Genomic DNA, 20,081 nt, shown 5'->3' with positions numbered 1-20,081 from the left:
AGAGATTTTGGATCTCGGTAGTTTAGGTGGTTTTGAATACAAGATTTGAAGGAATGATATTGTAGTTTAGTAATGAAGGTTTATGTTTCATTATGATTGTCGACTGTGTATCGACAAATTGAGGACTTGATCACCCTTAATCTATTGTTGATAGGAGACGAGGTCGTAATTGGACGAGATAGACTTGTCTTACTAATTTTGTAGTGTGTAAAATAACTAGGAAGAAGTTGAAGGGCCAAGTTGAGGTGTTATATGACAAGAGGTTCATTTGTCTGGGTGTGTAGCCGTAAGGTTGCGCTTGTTTTGTCGATTAAGAAGAAAGAAGGTTCCCTAAGGTAACATTTCTTGAGGATTTAATTCTAAGAGGAAAGATGATCATGTTGAACATATAAGGATTGTGTTATCGGTGTTGAAAGAGAAGAAGTTATATGCTCAATTTTCTAAGTATGAGTTTAGTGAAGGAAGTGAGTTTCCCTGGATATGTGATTTTGAGCTAAGGTGTGTTGATGAAAAATTGACAAGTGGTGGTTTATGCTTCAAGGCAACTGAGAATTCGTGAGAGGATTTATTCGACGTATGAATGAGAGTTATCCGTCGTTGGGTCTGTTTTGAAACTTAAGAGGCATTATTGTTTGGATCGAGATTTGAGGTGTGTAGTGACTACAAGAATTGAATATGAGGAAAACAAGGCGAGTGGAATTTCGAAGGACTATGATTTTGGGTTGAATTACCATCCTGGAAAAGCGAATGTTCTAACCGACGCATTAAGTAGGAAATCATTGCATATGTCTATGTTGATGATTCAAGAGTTGGGATTGTTGAAACAATTTCGAGATTTGAGTTTGGTTGTGAAGCGACTATTTCGTGTGTTAAGCTTGTTATGTTGAAAATAACTTGTATTATTCTTGACGAGATTAGAGAGGGTTGGAATTGGATTTGGAATTAGTTGACAAGATGACATTGATTAATCAAGGAAAAGGTGATAATTTCATATTGAGAAGAACGGTGTTATGAGATGTCGTGATCAAGCTTGTATTCCTGATGTTTCAGATTTGAATAAGAGAGTCTTGGATGAAGGACATCGAGTAATTGTGAGCAATTTGGGTCGTTGTGGATAGTTTGACGAAATGTGCTCATTTATTTCCAACGAGAATGGATTATTCGATAGAGAGACTTGCTAAGTTGTGCATCGAAAAGATTGAGTGTTTGTATAGTATTCCATTCGATTATTGAAATGATGCTTTGTGAAGCTTTGTATGGTCGAAAGTGTGGAACACCTTGTTTCGGTATGAATCTGGAGAGGGTAGGTGTGGTTTCAGTGTTGAGATGGTCATGTCGACTGAATTTTCGAGGACGAAAATATTCTAAGTGGGGGAGAGTTGTAACATCCCGATTTTTATTAATTATATTAGTAATTATATTATTTGGTGTTTTTAATAATTATTTGCTTGATTTAGTCATTTCTGATGTTTATTGAATTTTCGCGTTTTGGGACGATTTAGTCGGTATTAGTTCGGGATAGCGGATCGATATTTAATCGAAAATTTTAATATTTTTAGTATTAGAAATATTAATGAGTTAATATTTAGCGTTTTGGGAATTTTCCGAGTAACTAAGATTTGACCGGAAATATGAGACATTGAGTTATTAGAGGATTTTAGCAGTATTTATTTTATTATTTAATTAATTAATTTGGTGTGTTAATTATTTATTTAATTAATTGGTGTGTTAATTGATATATATTAATTAACTTGTTGTGTATATTTGTGTCTATTTAATTATTGGTGTTATTTAATTTAGTAACTAAAATATAAATAATATATAGTATATATTTTATTGGGCTTATTTAATGATGTTAGGAGTAAATAGGGAGTGTTATATTTAGGCCCATATAGCATATGATAGTAAGATTCAATATGAGGGAGTGCCACATTTTCTTTCATTTTTCCTTTTCATTTTCGGATAGAGAGAGACAGAGAAAGAAAAGAAGAAGAAAAAAGGGAAAAGAGAAAGGGGAAGAACAAAGAGGAGCTAGGGTTTGGAGGAGACATTGAAGAGGTAAGGGGGAGAATCCTTATTATTATGGGTTAGTATGATTGGGTCAATGGGTAGATTAACCTGATTTAGGAGTTTGTTCTTCAATTTTTAGGTTTTGACATGTTTAGGGTGAAACCCCTAAATTTCTATGATTTGTGATTATTAAATTTTGATGATAATATTTAATATGTGATGATTATTTGTGTTTGGATGAGTAAAATTGAATGAGTAATTGCCTTGAATTTAATATACGCTACTTGATATTTTACAGAGCACTGTTGTTAAGGTTTTTGCTGTGTAGATGGAGTAATAATAGAGGTCTTTCTATGTGTGTTATAATCTATATAGAGCTATTTTACATATAGTGCATAAAAGAAATTTGCATACACGCTGAAGCCTTCAATCGAGATGCTTTTGGTTCATAGAATACTTTTGTTCTAATTTTGGATTATCTATATTCTCTTATCTGTGACGAAGCTTTTGGTTCATAGAATACTTTTGTTCTAATTTTGGATTATCTATATTCTCTTATCTGTGACAAGAAGAATTACAAGGCAATTTTCTTAGATGTGAGCAATATTTAAAAATATAATGTGCTAGTTAATTATATAATCTCTAGTAAATCAGTAATTATAAACTCAGTCAAAATTGGTACAGACTCAATTTTTCTTTATAAAGATGTCAAATATACTATTTCCTTAGTATAACTATTAACAATAATAATGATTTAATATATTAATATAATATTTTATTTTAGAGTTGAAAATAAGTTGTCAGAGTTGTTTTGAGTTATTAAGAGTCATATTTTTATTTGTTTTGCGTAATTTTGACATGTTTAGAGTTGTTAGTGTATGATGTCGGTGTTTCCTTTTTCGTTGAAACTCTAACAATTCATATCTTTTGAACCGTAACTCCGTTTGAGTCTTCGTTCGAAGCGTTAGAAAGCTAGCGCGATATTCTTTTCAATAAAAATGGTCTTGAGCGATAGAATGGTAGAAAGTGGAAATGAAATAGAAATAGAAGTGAATTAAATTAATATAGTTTGATATTAATTGGTTAAACTATTAATTGAAGTAATTGCGATGAGTCTATTTAATCAGATTATGTTTGGACTTGGATAACTTATTCGGTTTATCGGTAAATTACGGTATTTTGAAAATTTGTCCGTAATTGTATTTTTGGCTCAAATATTTATGTTGAGAATAATATATTGCTATGACAATGATGTTGTTTTGATAATGTGTATATTCATATATATGTGGTAAATGTGAATTGACATGAGATAATATGGATACTAGTGTTAATTGGACTTTGTAAATCGTAATTGATTAATTGGCCTTTTATATGTGAATGGTATGTGTGTGTTGAGAATGTTGTGTACAATATTGTGGATAATTCATAGAGTGAATTATTGTGATATGCTAAATATTAAGATGGTAGAGATGATCTTAATTGCATATGTTTGATTAACATTGTACATACATTCATATCATGGTGTGCCTTGAAACAAAGGTGGTTTGCTTTGAAACAAAAGCGAGGCTTAGATTCTAGAGTGAATCGGAAGCGGTAAACTATATGTTTACATTTTGGTGGGCTTTGGTCTTGTCCGGATCGAAAGCGTGGCTTGGATTCTAGATATTGAATCGGAAAGCGGTGAAACATTGGGTTCACATTGCGGTACCACATGCATAGCGTCACATATCTTGCATTGAGTCACATTAGAATTATGCGATAATTGATTATGTGAAGTTGATGTAGTTGTGATGTGTGTATGAGCTTGATAATTGAAATGAGTGATGTTTGAATGAATATTTGATTAAATGTGTGAATATGTGATAATTATGGTTGTGTGCGTAATTGAGAATATAATATTGGAATTGAAATATTATACTCTTTATACTTGTTGTATACTTGATAACACGTGAAATATCGATCAATTATTATTATCTACATGGCTATACATAGTGTGATTAATTACTTGAATTGTTGATTTAACCATTGTATCTTATTATACTTTCTTCATAATGATTCGTATTCTCACCCTTCTGTTTTAATGTTGCCCTCGTTTGGCGACATGCAGGTTCTGGAGTTAGTAGTTCGCGTGTGATCTTAGTCGGAGTTTCTTCTGAGTTTTTGGAGATTAGGTAGTAAGTCGATGCTCTGGTCATGTAACACTGGGTAGAATAGTTATTTGAACTCATGTTTCTATTCCGTTATGTATTACGCTTGATTTGAGAACCTGTTATGTTATTACTTGTTGTTTGATAGGCTCTTAAGCCAAATATTCCGAATTATGTTTTAATTTATGTTGATATGATTATTGAGACTTGATCATGGTATGGGACATGGATAATTTTATGAAACACATGAATATTTAGTAGTTTCTGCTGTGAATGCATATTCTGGATAAAATGTGATTAATTAAGAAGTGTTATTTGAAATGACCAGGTGTATCATATATTGTAGATAAATGATGTCGGTTTTTAAAAGCTTTTAGTTTTTGAAAACATCGATGTGATACCCTTTTGAATTATATGCATGCTTATTCTCTGATTATATGCTTATTTATTTTGGGGTATAAAAGGGGTGTTACATTAGTGGTATCAGAGCATGGTCGACCAGTTGGTCAATAGGCGTTAATGTTGTCTAATCCTGTTGTATTTGATTTGTGTATCTGACACAATCGATACTGTTTTGCCTGTTTGGTTGTTGGATGTCTTAGGACAATGACTGCAGGAAGGAATGGTAACATTAATGTTGAGGCAGTGATGAGGTGGACTAGTGCGATTGGACAAGAGCTGCAAGAGAATGTCGGTTATGGAGGAAAGGATGAGTTCCGTGCTTTTGGAGACTTTCAAAGGTGCAACCCGCCGATCTTTGAAGGAATGTATGGACCGGACAAAGCACAGGCATGGATGAGAGAAATGGAGAAGATATTTCAAGTCATGAGTTATACTGATGTACAGAAGGTACAATTTGGTACTCACATGCTGACGAAAGGAGCCGAGGATTGGTGGAGTAATACTGTGTGGAGATTTGATGAGGAAGGTATTGAAGTTACTTGGAATCTTTTCCGTGATGCATTTTTGGAAAACTATTTTCCAGAAGTGTGCGTGGAAAGAAAGAAGTGAGAGATCTGGAATTGAAACAAGAAAGAGAACAATTCTGTGGGAAATCGTATGATGACATGAGGAAACAATCTGGTTTAGAAAAGAAGCCAAGTGGGGGAGGAGCTTCTACTTCGATTAAGTGCTACAGGTGTGGCGAGACGGGTCACAAAACTATTGATTGTCGAGTTGGTTCGGATAGGATTTGCTACAGTTGTGGTGAGCAAGGACACAATTGTGCCATGTGTGACAAGCCAAAGAAGGAACAAGCGAAAGGAAAAGTGTTTGCATTGTCTGGTGCTGAGGCCACTGCTAAGGAGAAGCTAATTTGAGGTACGTGCTTTATTATTGATAATGGTGCAACGCATACTTTCATTCTTTGGATTGTGCTATCAGATTGGATCTTGTTTTATCTATTACGCGTAGAAGTATGGTTATTGATACTCTTGCTATGAGTTTTGTTCTACTTCTTTGTGTGTGGAATTCTCCGTTGAGCATTTTTGGTAGAGATTTTGAAATTGACTTAGTTTGTCTCTGTGAGTTTAATTTGATGAGAATATTGATTTGAGTTGTTTGGAGTTAAATCGAGTAATTGTAACCTCATGAGAGATTTTGGATCTCGGTAGTTTAGGTGGTTTTGAATACAAGATTTGAAGGAATGATATTGTAGTTTAGTAATGAAGGTTTATGTTTCATTATGATTGTCGACTGTGTATCGACAAATTGAGGACTTGATCACCCTTAATCTATTGTTGATAGGAGACGAGGTCGTAATTGGACGAGATAGACTTGTCTTACTAATTTTGTAGTGTGTAAAATAACTAGGAAGAAGTTGAAGGGCCAAGTTGAGGTGTTATATGACAAGAGGTTCATTTGTCTGGGTGTGTAGCCGTAAGGTTGCGCTTGTTTTGTCGATTAAGAAGAAAGAAGGTTCCCTAAGGTAACATTTCTTGAGGATTTAATTCTAAGAGGCAAGATGATCATGTTGAACATATAAGGATTGTGTTATCGGTGTTGAAAGAGAAGAAGTTATATGCTCAATTTTCTAAGTATGAGTTTAGTGAAGGAAGTGAGTTTCCCTGGATATGTGATTTTGAGCTGAGGTGTGTTGATGAAAAATTGACAAGTGGTGGTTTATGCTTCAAGGCAACTGAGAATTCGTGAGAGGATTTATTCGACGTATGAATGAGAGTTATCCGTCGTTGGGTCTGTTTTGAAACTTAAGAGGCATTATTGTTTGGATCGAGATTTGAGGTGTGTAGTGACTACAAGAATTGAATATGAGGAAAACAAGGCGAGTGGAATTTCGAAGGATTATGATTTTGGGTTGAATTACCATCCTGGAAAAGCGAATGTTCTAACCGACGCATTAAGTAGGAAATCATTGCATATGTCTATGTTGATGATTCAAGAGTTGGGATTGTTGAAACAATTTCGAGATTTGAGTTTGGTTGTGAAGCGACTATTTCGTGTGTTAAGCTTGTTATGTTGAAAATAACTTGTATTATTCTTGACGAGATTAGAGAGGGTTGGAATTGGATTTGGAATTAGTTGACAAGATGACATTGATTAATCAAGGAAAAGGTGATAATTTCATATTGAGAAGAACGGTGTTATGAGATGTCGTGATCAAGCTTGTATTCCTGATGTTTCAGATTTGAATAAGAGAGTCTTGGATGAAGGACATCGAGTAATTGTGAGCAATTTGGGTCGTTGTGGATAGTTTGACGAAATGTGCTCATTTATTTCCAACGAGAATGGATTATTCGATAGAGAGACTTGCTAAGTTGTGCATCGAAAAGATTGAGTGTTTGTATAGTATTCCATTCGATTATTGAAATGATGCTTTGTGAAGCTTTGTATGGTCAAAAGTGTGGAACACCTTGTTTCGGTATGAATCTGGAGAGGGTAGGTGTGGTTTCAGTGTTGAGATGGTCATGTCGACTGAATTTTCGAGGACGAAAATATTCTAAGTGGGGGAGAGTTGTAACATCCCGATTTTTATTAATTATATTAGTAATTATATTATTTGGTGTTTTTAATAATTATTTGCTTGATTTAGTCATTTCTGATGTTTATTGAATTTTCGCGTTTTGGGACGATTTAGTCGGTATTAGTTCGGGATAGCGGATCGATATTTAATCGAAAATTTTAATATTTTTAGTATTAGAAATATTAATGAGTTAATATTTAGCGTTTTGGGAATTTTCCGAGTAACTAAGATTTGACCGGAAATATGAGACATTGAGTTATTAAAGGATTTTAGCAGTATTTATTTTATTATTTAATTAATTAATTTGGTGTGTTAATTATTTATTTAATTAATTGGTGTGTTAATTGATATATATTAATTAACTTGTTGTGTATATTTGTGTCTATTTAATTATTGGTGTTATTTAATTTAGTAACTAAAATATAAATAATATATAGTGTATATTTTATTGGGCTTATTTAATGATGTTAGGAGTAAATAGGGAGTGTTATATTTAGGCCCATATAGCATATGATAGTAAGAGTCAATATGAGGGAGTGCCACATTTTCTTTCATTTTTCCTTTTCATTTTCGGATAGAGAGAGACAGAGAAAGAAAAGAAGAAGAAAAAAGGGAAAAGAGAAAGGGGAAGAACAAAGAGGAGCTAGGGTTTGGAGGAGACATTGAAGAGGTAAGGGGGAGAATCCTTATTATTATGGGTTAGTATGATTGGGTCAATGGGTAGATTAACCTGATTTAGGAGTTTGTTCTTCAATTTTTAGGTTTTGACATGTTTAGGGTGAAACCCCTAAATTTCTATGATTTGTGATTATTAAATTTTGATGATAATATTTAATATGTGATGATTATTTGTGTTTGGATGAGTAAAATTGAATGAGTAATTGCCTTGAATTTAATATACGCTACTTGATATTTTACAGAGCACTGTTGTTAAGGTTTTTGCTGTGTAGATGGAGTAATAATAGAGGTCTTTCTATGTGTGTTATAATCTATATAGAGCTATTTTACATATAGTGCATAAAAGAAATTTGCATACACACTGAAGCCTTCAATCGAGATGCTTTTGGTTCATAGAATACTTTTGTTCTAATTTTGGATTATCTATATTCTCTTATCTGTGACGAAGCTTTTGGTTCATAGAATACTTTTGTTCTAATTTTGGATTATCTATATTCTCTTATCTGTGACAAGAAGAATTACAAGGCAATTTTCTTAGATGTGAGCAATATTTAAAAATATAATGTGCTAGTTAATTATATAATCTCTAGTAAATCAGTAATTATAAACTCAGTTAAAATTGGTACAGACTCAATTTTTCTTTATAAAGATGTCAAATATACTATTTCCTTAGTATAACTATTAACAATAATAATGATTTAATATATTAATATAATATTTTATTTTAGAGTTGAAAATAAGTTGTCAGAGTTGTTTTGAGTTATTAAGAGTCATATTTTTATTTGTTTTGCGTAATTTTGACATGTTTAGAGTTGTTAGTGTATGATGTCGGTGTTTCCTTTTTCGTTGAAACTCTAACAATTCATATCTTTTGAACCGTAACTCCGTTTGAGTCTTCGTTCGAAGCGTTAGAAAGCTAGCGCGATATTCTTTTCAATAAAAATGGTCTTGAGCGATAGAATGGTAGAAAGTGGAAATGAAATAGAAATAGAAGTGAATTAAATTAATATAGTTTGATATTAATTGGTTAAACTATTAATTGAAGTAATTGCGATGAGTCTATTTAATCAGATTATGTTTGGACTTGGATAACTTATTCGGTTTATCGGTAAATTACGGTATTTTGAAAATTTGTCCGTAATTGTATTTTTGGCTCAAATATTTATGTTGAGAATAATATATTGCTATGACAATGATGTTGTTTTGATAATGTGTATATTCATATATATGTGGTAAATGTGAATTGACATGAGATAATATGGATACTAGTGTTAATTGGACTTTGTGAATCGTAATTGATTAATTGGCCTTTTATATGTGAATGGTATGTGTGTGTTGAGAATGTTGTGTACAATATTGTGGATAATTCATAGAGTGAATTATTGTGATATGCTAAATATTAAGATGGTAGAGATGATCTTAATTGCATATGTTTGATTAACATTGTACATACATTCATATCATGGTGTGCCTTGAAACAAAGGTGGTTTGCTTTGAAACAAAAGCGAGGCTTAGATTCTAGAGTGAATCGGAAGCGGTAAACTATATGTTTACATTTTGGTGGGCTTTGGTCTTGTCCGGATCGGAAGCGTGGCTTGGATTCTAGATATTGAATCGGAAAGCGGTGAAACATTGGGTTCACATTGCGGTACCACATGCATAGCGTCACATATCTTGCATTGAGTCACATTAGAATTATGCGATAATTGATTATGTGAAGTTGATGTAGTTGTGATGTGTGTATGAGCTTGATAATTGAAATGAGTGATGTTTGAATGCATATTTGATTAAATGTGTGAATATGTGATAATTATGGTTGTGTGCGTAATTGAGAATATAATATTGGAATTGAAATATTATACTCTTTATACTTGTTGTATACTTGATAACACGTGAAATATCGATCAATTATTATTATCTACATGGCTATACATAGTGTGATTAATTACTTGAATTGTTGATTTAACCATTGTATCTTATTATACTTTCTTCATAATGATTCGTATTCTCACCCTTCTGTTTTAATGTTGCCCTCGTTTGGCGACATGCAGGCTCTGGAGTTAGTAGTTCGCGTGTGATCTTAGTCGGAGTTTCTTCTGAGTTTTTGGAGATTAGGTAGTAAGTCGATGCTCTGGTCATGTAACACTGGGTAGAATAGTTATTTGAACTCATGTTTCTATTCCGTTATGTATTACGCTTGATTTGAGAACCTGTTATGTTATTACTTGTTGTTTGATAGGCTCTTAAGCCAAATATTCCGAATTATGTTTTAATTTATGTTGATATGATTATTGAGACTTGATCATGGTATGGGACATGGATAATTTTATGAAACACATGAATATTTAGTAGTTTCTGCTGTGAATGCATATTCTGGATAAAATGTGATTAATTAAGAAGTGTTATTTGAAATGACCAGGTGTATCATATATTGTAGATAAATGATGTCGGTTTTTAAAAGCTTTTAGTTTTTGAAAACATCGATGTGATACCCTTTTGAATTATATGCATGCTTATTCTCTGATTATATGCTTATTTATTTTGGGGTATAAAAGGGGTGTTACATTAGTGGTATCAGAGCATGGTCGACCAGTTGGTCAATAGGCGTTAATGTTGTCTAATCCTGTTGTATTTGATTTGTGTATCTGACACAATCGATACTGTTTTGCCTGTTTGGTTGTTGGATGTCTTAGGACAATGACTGCAGGAAGGAATGGTAACATTAATGTTGAGGCAGTGATGAGGTGGACTAGTGCGATTGGACAAGAGCTGCAAGAGAATGTCGGTTATGGAGGAAAGGATAAGTTCCGTGCTTTTGGAGACTTTCAAAGGTGCAACCCGCCGATCTTTGAAGGAATGTATGGACCGGACAAAGCACAGGCATGGATGAGAGAAATGGAGAAGATATTTCAAGTCATGAGTTATACTGATGTACAGAAGGTACAATTTGGTACTCACATGCTGACGAAAGGAGCCGAGGATTGGTGGAGTAATACTGTGTGGAGATTTGATGAGGAAGGTATTGAAGTTACTTGGAATCTTTTCCGTGATGCATTTTTGGAAAACTATTTTCCAGAAGTGTGCGTGGAAAGAAAGAAGTGAGAGATCTGGAATTGAAACAAGAAAGAGAACAATTCTGTGGGAAATCGTATGATGACATGAGGAAACAATCTGGTTTAGAAAAGAAGCCAAGTGGGGGAGGAGCTTCTACTTCGATTAAGTGCTACAGGTGTGGCGAGACGGGTCACAAAACTATTGATTGTCGAGTTGGTTCGGATAGGATTTGCTACAGTTGTGGTGAGCAAGGACACAATTGTGCCATGTGTGACAAGCCAAAGAAGGAACAAGCGAAAGGAAAAGTGTTTGCATTGTCTGGTGCTAAGGCCACTGCTAAGGAGAAGCTAATTTGAGGTACGTGCTTTATTATTGATAATGGTGCAACGCATACTTTCATTCTTTGGACTGTGCTATCAGATTGGATCTTGTTTTATCTATTACGCGTAGAAGTATGGTTATTGATACTCTTGCTATGAGTTTTGTTCTACTTCTTTGTGTGTGGAATTCTCCGTTGAGCATTTTTGGTAGAGATTTTGAAATTGACTTAGTTTGTCTCTGTGAGTTTAATTTGATGAGAATATTGATTTGAGTTGTTTGGAGTTAAATCGAGTAATTGTAACCTCATGAGAGATTTTGGATCTCGGTAGTTTAGGTGGTTTTGAATACAAGATTTGAAGGAATGATATTGTAGTTTAGTAATGAAGGTTTATGTTTCATTATGATTGTCGACTGTCTATCGACAAATTGAGGACTTGATCACCCTTAATCTATTGTTGATAGGAGACGAGGTCGTAATTGGAAGAGATAGACTTGTCTTGCTAATTTTGTAGTGTGTAAAATAACTAGGAAGAAGTTGAAGGGCCAAGTTGAGGTGTTATATGACAAGAGGTTCATTTGTCTGGGTGTGTAGCCGTAAGGTTGCGCTTGTTTTGTCGATTAAGAAGAAAGAAGGTTCCCTAAGGTAACATTTCTTGAGGATTTAATTCTAAGAGGCAAGATGATCATGTTGAACATATAAGGATTGTGTTATCGGTGTTGAAAGAGAAGAAGTTATATGCTCAATTTTCTAAGTATGAGTTTAGTGAAGGAAGTGAGTTTCCCTGGATATGTGATTTTGAGCTGAGGTGTGTTGATGAAAAATTGACAAGTGGTGGTTTATGCTTCAAGGCAACTGAGAATTCGTGAGAGGATTTATTCGACGTATGAATGAGAGTTATCCGTCGTTGGGTCTGTTTTGAAACTTAAGAGGCATTATTGTTTGGATCGAGATTTGAGGTGTGTAGTGACTACAAGAATTGAATATGAGGAAAACAAGGCGAGTGGAATTTCGAAGGATTATGATTTTGGGTTGAATTACCATCCTGGAAAAGCGAATGTTCTAACCGACGCATTAAGTAGGAAATCATTGCATATGTCTATGTTGATGATTCAAGAGTTGGGATTGTTGAAACAATTTCGAGATTTGAGTTTGGTTGTGAAGCGACTATTTCGTGTGTTAAGCTTGTTATGTTGAAAATAACTTGTATTATTCTTGACGAGATTAGAGAGGGTTGGAATTGGATTTGGAATTAGTTGACAAGATGACATTGATTAATCAAGGAAAAGGTGATAATTTCATATTGAGAAGAACGATGTTATGAGATGTCGTGATCAAGCTTGTATTCCTGATGTTTCAGATTTGAATAAGAGAGTCTTGGATGAAGGACATCGAGTAATTGTGAGCAATTTGGGTCGTTGTGGATAGTTTGACGAAATGTGCTCATTTATTTCCAACGAGAATGGATTATTCGATAGAGAGACTTGCTAAGTTGTGCATCGAAAAGATTGAGTGTTTGTATAGTATTCCATTCGATTATTGAAATGATGCTTTGTGAAGCTTTGTATGGTCGAAAGTGTGGAACACCTTGTTTCGGTATGAATCTGGAGAGGGTAGGTGTGGTTTCAGTGTTGAGATGGTCATGTCGACTGAATTTTCGAGGACGAAAATATTCTAAGTGGGGGAGAGTTGTAACATCCCGATTTTTATTAATTATATTAGTAATTATATTATTTGGTGTTTTTAATAATTATTTGCTTGATTTAGTCATTTCTGATGTTTATTGAATTTTCGCGTTTTGGGACGATTTAGTCGGTATTAGTTCGGGATAGCGGATCGATATTTAATCGAAAATTTTAATATTTTTAGTATTAGAAATATTAATGAGTTAATATTTAGCGTTTTGGGAATTTTCCGAGTAACTAAGATTTGACCGGAAATATGAGACATTGAGTTATTAGAGGATTTTAGCAGTATTTATTTTATTATTTAATTAATTAATTTGGTGTGTTAATTATTTATTTAATTAATTGGTGTGTTAATTGATATATATTAATTAACTTGTTGTGTATATTTGTGTCTATTTAATTATTGGTGTTATTTAATTTAGTAACTAAAATATAAATAATATATAGTATATATTTTATTGGGCTTATTTAATGATGTTAGGAGTAAATAGGGAGTGTTATATTTAGGCCCATATAGCATATGATAGTAAGAGTCAATATGAGGGAGTGTCACATTTTCTTTCATTTTTCCTTTTCATTTTCGGATAGAGAGAGACAGAGAAAGAAAAGAAGAAGAAAAAAGGGAAAAGAGAAAGGGGAAGAACAAAGAGGAGCTAGGGTTTGGAGGAGACATTGAAGAGGTAAGGGGGAGAATCCTTATTATTATGGGTTAGTATGATTGGGTCAATGGGTAGATTAACCTGATTTAGGAGTTTGTTCTTCAATTTTTAGGTTTTGACATGTTTAGGGTGAAACCCCTAAATTTCTATGATTTGTGATTATTAAATTTTAATGATAATATTTAATATGTGATGATTATTTGTGTTTGGATGAGTAAAATTGAATGAGTAATTGCCTTGAATTTAATATACGCTACTTGATATTTTACAGAGCACTGTTGTTAAGGTTTTTGCTGTGTAGATGGAGTAATAATAGAGGTCTTTCTATGTGTGTTATAATCTATATAGAGCTATTTTACATATAGTGCATAAAAGAAATTTGCATACACACTGAAGCCTTCAATCGAGATGCTTTTGGTTCATAGAATGCTTTTGTTCTAATTTTGGATTATCTATATTCTCTTATCTGTGACAAGAAGAATTACAAGGCAATTTTCTTAGATGTGAGCAATATTTAAAAATATAATGTGCTAGTTAATTATATAATCTCTAGTAAATCAGTAATTATAAACTCAGTCAAAATTGGTACAGACTCAATTTTTCTTTTTAAAGATGTCAAATATACTATTTCCTTAGTATAACTATTAACAATAATAATGATTTAATATATTAATATAATATTTTATTTTAGAGTTGAAAATAAGTTGTCAGAGTTGTTTTGAGTTATTAAGAGTCATATTTTTATTTGTTTTGCGTAATTTTGACATGTTTAGAGTTGTTAGTGTATGATGTCGGTGTTTCCTTTTTCGTTGAAACTCTAATAATTCATATCTTTTGAACCGTAACTCCGTTTGAGTCTTCGTTCGAAGCGTTAGAAAGCTAGCGCGATATTCTTTTCAATAAAAATGGTCTTGAGCGATAGAATGGTAGAAAGTGGAAATGAAATAGAAATAGAAGTGAATTAAATTAATATAGTTTGATATTAATTGGTTAAACTATTAATTGAATTAATTGGGATGAGTCTATTTAATCAGATTATGTTTGGACTTGGATAACTTATTCGGTTTATCGGTAAATTACGGTATTTTGAAAATTTGTCCGTAATTGTATTTTTGGCTCAAATATTTATGTTGAGAATAATATATTGCTATGACAATGATGTTGTTTTGATAATGTGTATATTCATATATATGTGGTAAATGTGAATTGACATGAGATAATATCGATACTAGTGTTAATTGGACTTTGTGAATCGTAATTGATTAATTGGCCTTTTATATGTGAATGGTATGTATGTGTTGAGAATGTTGTGTACAATATTGTGGATAATTCATAGAGTGAATTATTGTGATATGCTAAATATTAAGATGGTAGAGATGATCTTAATTGCATATGTTTGATTAACATTGTACATACATTCATATCATGGTGTGCCTTGAAACAAAGGTGGTTTGCTTTGAAACAAAAGCGAGGCTTAGATTCTAGAGTGAATCGGAAGCGGTAAACTATATGTTTACATTTTGGTGGGCTTTGGTCTTGTCCGGATCGGAAGCGTGGCTTGGATTCTAGATATTGAATTGGAAAGCGGTGAAACATTGGGTTCACATTGCGGTACCACATGCATAGCGTCACATATCTTGCATTGAGTCACATTAGAACTATGCGATAATTGATTATGTGAAGTTGATGTAGTTGTGATGTGTGTATGAGCTTGATAATTGAAATGAGTGATGTTTGAATGCATATTTGATTAAATGTGTGAATATGTGATAATTATGGTTGTGTGCGTAATTGAGAATATAATATTGGAATTGAAATATTATACTCTTTATACTTGTTGTATACTTGATAACACGTGAAATATCGATCAATTATTATTATCTACATGGCTATACATAGTGTGATTAATTACTTGAATTGTTGATTTAACCATTGTATCTTATTATACTTTCTTCATAATGATTCGTATTCTCACCCTTCTGTTTTAATGTTGCCCTCGTTTGGCGACATGCAGGTTCTGGAGTTAGTAGTTCGCGTGTGATCTTAGTCGGAGTTTCTTCTGAGTTTTTGGAGATTAGGTAGTAAGTCGATGCTCTAGTCATGTAACACTGGGTAGAATAGTTATTTGAACTCATGTTTCTATTCCGTTATGTATTACGCTTGATTTGAGAACCTGTTATGTTATTACTTGTTGTTTGATAGGCTCTTAAGCCAAATATTCCGAATTATGTTTTAATTTATGTTGATATGATTATTGAGACTTGATCATGGTATGGGACATGGATCATTTTATGAAACACATGAATATTTAGTAGTTTCCGCTGTGAATGCATATTCTGGATAAAATATGATTAATTAAGAAGTGTTATTTGAAATGACCAGGTGTATCATATATTGTAGATAAATGATGTCGGTTTTTAAAAGCTTTTAGTTTTTGAAAACATCGATGTGATACCCTTTTGAATTATATGCATGCTTATTCTCTGATTATATGCTTATTTATTTTGGGGTATAAAAGGGGTGTTACACTGTTCACACCAAAATTAGCATCAAAGTTATAATACCTACAGACAGTATTCAACTGTCACACTACATACTCAATAACCTGGTTGGACGGACTGACCTACTCTGATACCACTAATATAAGACCTTTCTAAATCCACATATATTTCGCACACATAATACAAATTAAATCAATAAAAATCACCAACAAGGGTGTCACCTTCATAAAAATTTCATAAAATAAAACGTCCTGCTCTGTAACACAGGTTCTCAAAATTATTTAAAACCAATACTTGTTTAACATGACAATAATAAATCATCTTCTCGCAGCGAAATTCATAGTTCAAAATATCATTATTTAAAACACTTCATAAAACTCTTTCATACTTCATTATTAATGAATCATAAACCAAAATAATCAAATACCATGAAAGGCATCTCGTCACATCGAAATAAATAAAAGAACATAATAGTTCAAAAACTAACGATCCTAACCCCGATGTTACGTATCAGAGCAATACCCTATTTATTTTAAATAAAGCGCTAAAAGACTCCACAAACCTATCCTCTAATCTTCAACGAACTAATCCTGATTACCTGCGCGTTACCCACGTGGAGGTAACATTCAAATAGAAAGGGCGAGTATTTCATAATCATTATATAGACTTAAGGAATAAATATAGTAGTTGTACAACAAGTGTCAACAATCTCATATAAACCGATACATCTGTATCCCCAGGCTTCACATATTTACTCACGCCTGCACATCATCATCGTCTAATCACAAAATCATCATATAATTCAATCACATTCACCATCTAGAATCTCATTTACTCACGGATAGTCAAACATCACACAATTAAACAATATGCAATGTCACACATAATGCAATGCAACTTCGTTGACTCATGCATGTGGTACCAAAACTTCACGGATGACTTAGTCATTGTTCTCCAAGGATCCCCACCAATAGGATCGGTTCTTGCTTGGAACCAGAGCACTTCATAATATTGCACCCAATCCGCACAATGGGATTGAGGCCATCATTAGACCAATTGTCTAGCAACCATCACTGGACTAATTGTCATACCCCAATTTTTGACCTAAGATACCACCTCATATCATAGCATATGCATCATTTGCATCTCTAACAAATTGCATAGCTTGTGTTTGCTACTTGTGACTCAGCAGGGTTTAATCAAGAAATCACTCATCAGTACAAGAAACAATCAATTAGGGTTTTGTTTTCCCTTCATCTCAAAAGAACCACCTTCACCAACAATCAACATCTGGTCCTCAAAGATTCATTTCAACAAGCTCAGAGGCTTTGAATCAACCAGATTAGGGTTTTGACTGAAGATAGCACACCCCTGACTTTTGCTCAGGATTTGACCTAATGACTTGGGACATGACCTCAAGACCCCAAGTACATCATTTTGGCCTAATCTATTGACTCAAGACATCTCCAACACAGGGACTAATCAACAATGAAATTTCAAATCATCAGATTAGGGTTGTTTTTGAACTATCAGGGACTGAAATCAGGGATCACATTTGGGAAACCCTAGAAATCCCCAGGAAGTCAATCAAAGGGTTCAATCATCTTCAAATAATCCCTATGACAACATCCAATGGAAATTACATCTCAATTCAAGATCCACAGTCATCAATTTCATCAGGTCGACAATTAGGGTTTTTGACCTAATTCACTGAACAACTGTTTTTTTAATCAGAACATGGTGCCATAACTTAAACCATGGCTCAAGGTCCTCCAATAACTCAATATGATCCATTCATACCATTCATTTGGTGAGGATAGCTTAGTTCATTTAAAATCTCCAGAAACGCGATTCGTCTGAAAAAGTCAACTGCACAAGATCACCATTGACTTTTGGGGAATTTTGGTCAACCTTGACTTTTGAAGTTTTGAATCATCAATATATGATATATGAAGTCATTTGATCAAAGAAAATCAAGAAAATCAATCAAGAATCAAAAAGTCAAAGTTTGACTTTTATACTTAGAAAAAATTCTAAGTGTTTTTCAATGGTTTTTTTCAAACTTTGGAAGGGAATAACTCAACATTTCACCTACAAACTGAAAAAAACTTCCAACATGGAAGTTGTAGATTTTGATCCAATGAACAACTTTGTCACATATAATATTTTTCCAAAAGATCAACCATTTAAGAGATATGGTCTTTTGAAAATTTCACTTAAAACCTCATTTTCTTCAAAGTTCATGGATCTTTTTCACCCATTTCCCTAAAGGTCTTGAAGAAACTTTCAACTAGGGTTTTGAAGTGTGTAATATGAGCTTTCCAAAATGTCCAAGAGCATGAAAAAATATGGAGCATAGCTATGGTTTTGAATTATGCATTTAGTGATCATTTTCACTTGAAATTTCAAGCCATTTTCACTAAGTTATGAACCATTTTGCCAAATAATGCAAGTAATGATGCATCAAGACAATAATTGAAGATATTTTCTGATTTGAAGATCAGAATGGAAGAGGATAAGAAGCTTGAAGTTTAACCATGGTTTAGTCACTTTTAACCATTATGCATTAAATGTAAAGATTCCATTTTATCTCCAAATGCCAAATCACCATTCTTTGATCAACTTGCAAAGCTTGGAGTTCAGAATCCTTGGCCTATAAATAGAGGTCCAAACTTCATTCAAATTCACACCAAAACCTCATAATCATAGGTTTTCTCTCTTCTTTCTTAAGTTACAAGTTTCATGACTTTCAAAGAGGGAGAATTGCAATTTCCATCTCTTGCAATTTTTAAGCAAAGTGAGGGTTCTAACATCCCATAAACATCAAATGTGATGTGTTTGATCCATCCACACACCCCAAAAACACTCAAATCTCAAAATCACTACCTCACTTCCATATATGCACATAATAAGCCTTATCATGCCAAAATCCACACAAGCTCATTTCTGACCAAGTTAATCATCCAAACACCATCCATGTACCATATATGAACTATCCCAATCATCATCCCTGACCTGTAACTCCAAAATCACCAAGTTTAATCCTCACTTGAGTCCTACTGCAGATCGGGTACCACAAACTAATCAAGAGGTTTTCAATCCACTCCAAGTATCCAAACATGTTCCATAAGGTCCACTGAAGGTGTTCAGATCAAGAAACAACATCTGGAATCCCTCATTTGCAGAATTCGATCCTCAGTTGTGCCGTTTTTAAGGTAAGTGTTCATGAACTTCAAACTCTATCATACATGCATCATAAATGAAAAATTGAGTTACCATCTTGTTTCTGCACCATCACTGAATAATAACCCTCAATCAATTGCATCATATCATGATCATACACGATTTCACAATGATTTGTCATATTAGGGTTCTTCGTGTTCATCAGAAAATTAATCATCTTAGAACAAAAATAAATTAAATTAAAGATCACCATCATGTTCGTTATGGAAAATCGAGTGAAATAGACCCTTTACTTGTTCAAATTGGTTCAATTTCAAAAAAATTCAAATACAAAATAGGGATGTGTTCTTGGCGCCATTTTTTGTTCAGAAGTTTCAAATACTTGTTTTTGAATATAATTAAATGAGTGTGTATCATAAACAAGTTGCGCGCGCAGCTCAGTTGGTTGTTGTTTTGAGTAGTGAACCTCAGGGCGTGGGTTCAAACCCTGGCAGGACCAAAACCCAATTTTTTTTTGACACTTATTTTCTTCAATTTCTTTACAACTTCAATTAATTATTTAACCAATCAAAATTCATCATTTTCACTTCACTTTTTTTACACTTCTTATTTAATAGGTATATTTTAAGAACATCCAAAAAAATCACAAAAAAATATTAATTTAATACATTTTTAATTAAGTTTAAAATGACATATTTTTAAGTATTTTTTATACTTTAAAATTTGTTTTTTTCATTTGATTTTTCAAACTTAATCACTTGTAAATATTTTGTGATCAAACCCTAATTATTTAGGTCTTAATTAAGCATGAAATTTGTTTTTTATCTTAATTAAGTTGACTCTTGTCAAAATTCAAACCGTT

At 33.1% G+C, this 20,081-nt stretch overlaps 1 long non-coding RNA gene across 1 annotated transcript; it reads left to right on the top strand.

The window, feature by feature from the left end:
* The first annotated feature begins 13,428 nt into the window (after positions 1 to 13,428).
* Positions 13,429 to 15,832, top strand: LOC131611244 (uncharacterized). Its single transcript, XR_009286801.1, has 2 exons — positions 13,429 to 13,556; positions 15,550 to 15,832. It is a non-coding gene; the product is annotated as an uncharacterized LOC131611244 (long non-coding RNA).
* The last annotated feature ends 4,249 nt before the right edge of the window (positions 15,833 to 20,081 follow it).

This window comes from Vicia villosa, linkage group LG6, assembly GCF_029867415.1.
Source record: "Vicia villosa cultivar HV-30 ecotype Madison, WI linkage group LG6, Vvil1.0, whole genome shotgun sequence".
Classification (NCBI taxonomy): domain Eukaryota; kingdom Viridiplantae; phylum Streptophyta; class Magnoliopsida; order Fabales; family Fabaceae; genus Vicia; species Vicia villosa.
The sequence above is the reverse complement of the archived record's forward strand: the minus strand, read 5'-3'. Positions and strand labels throughout refer to the sequence as shown.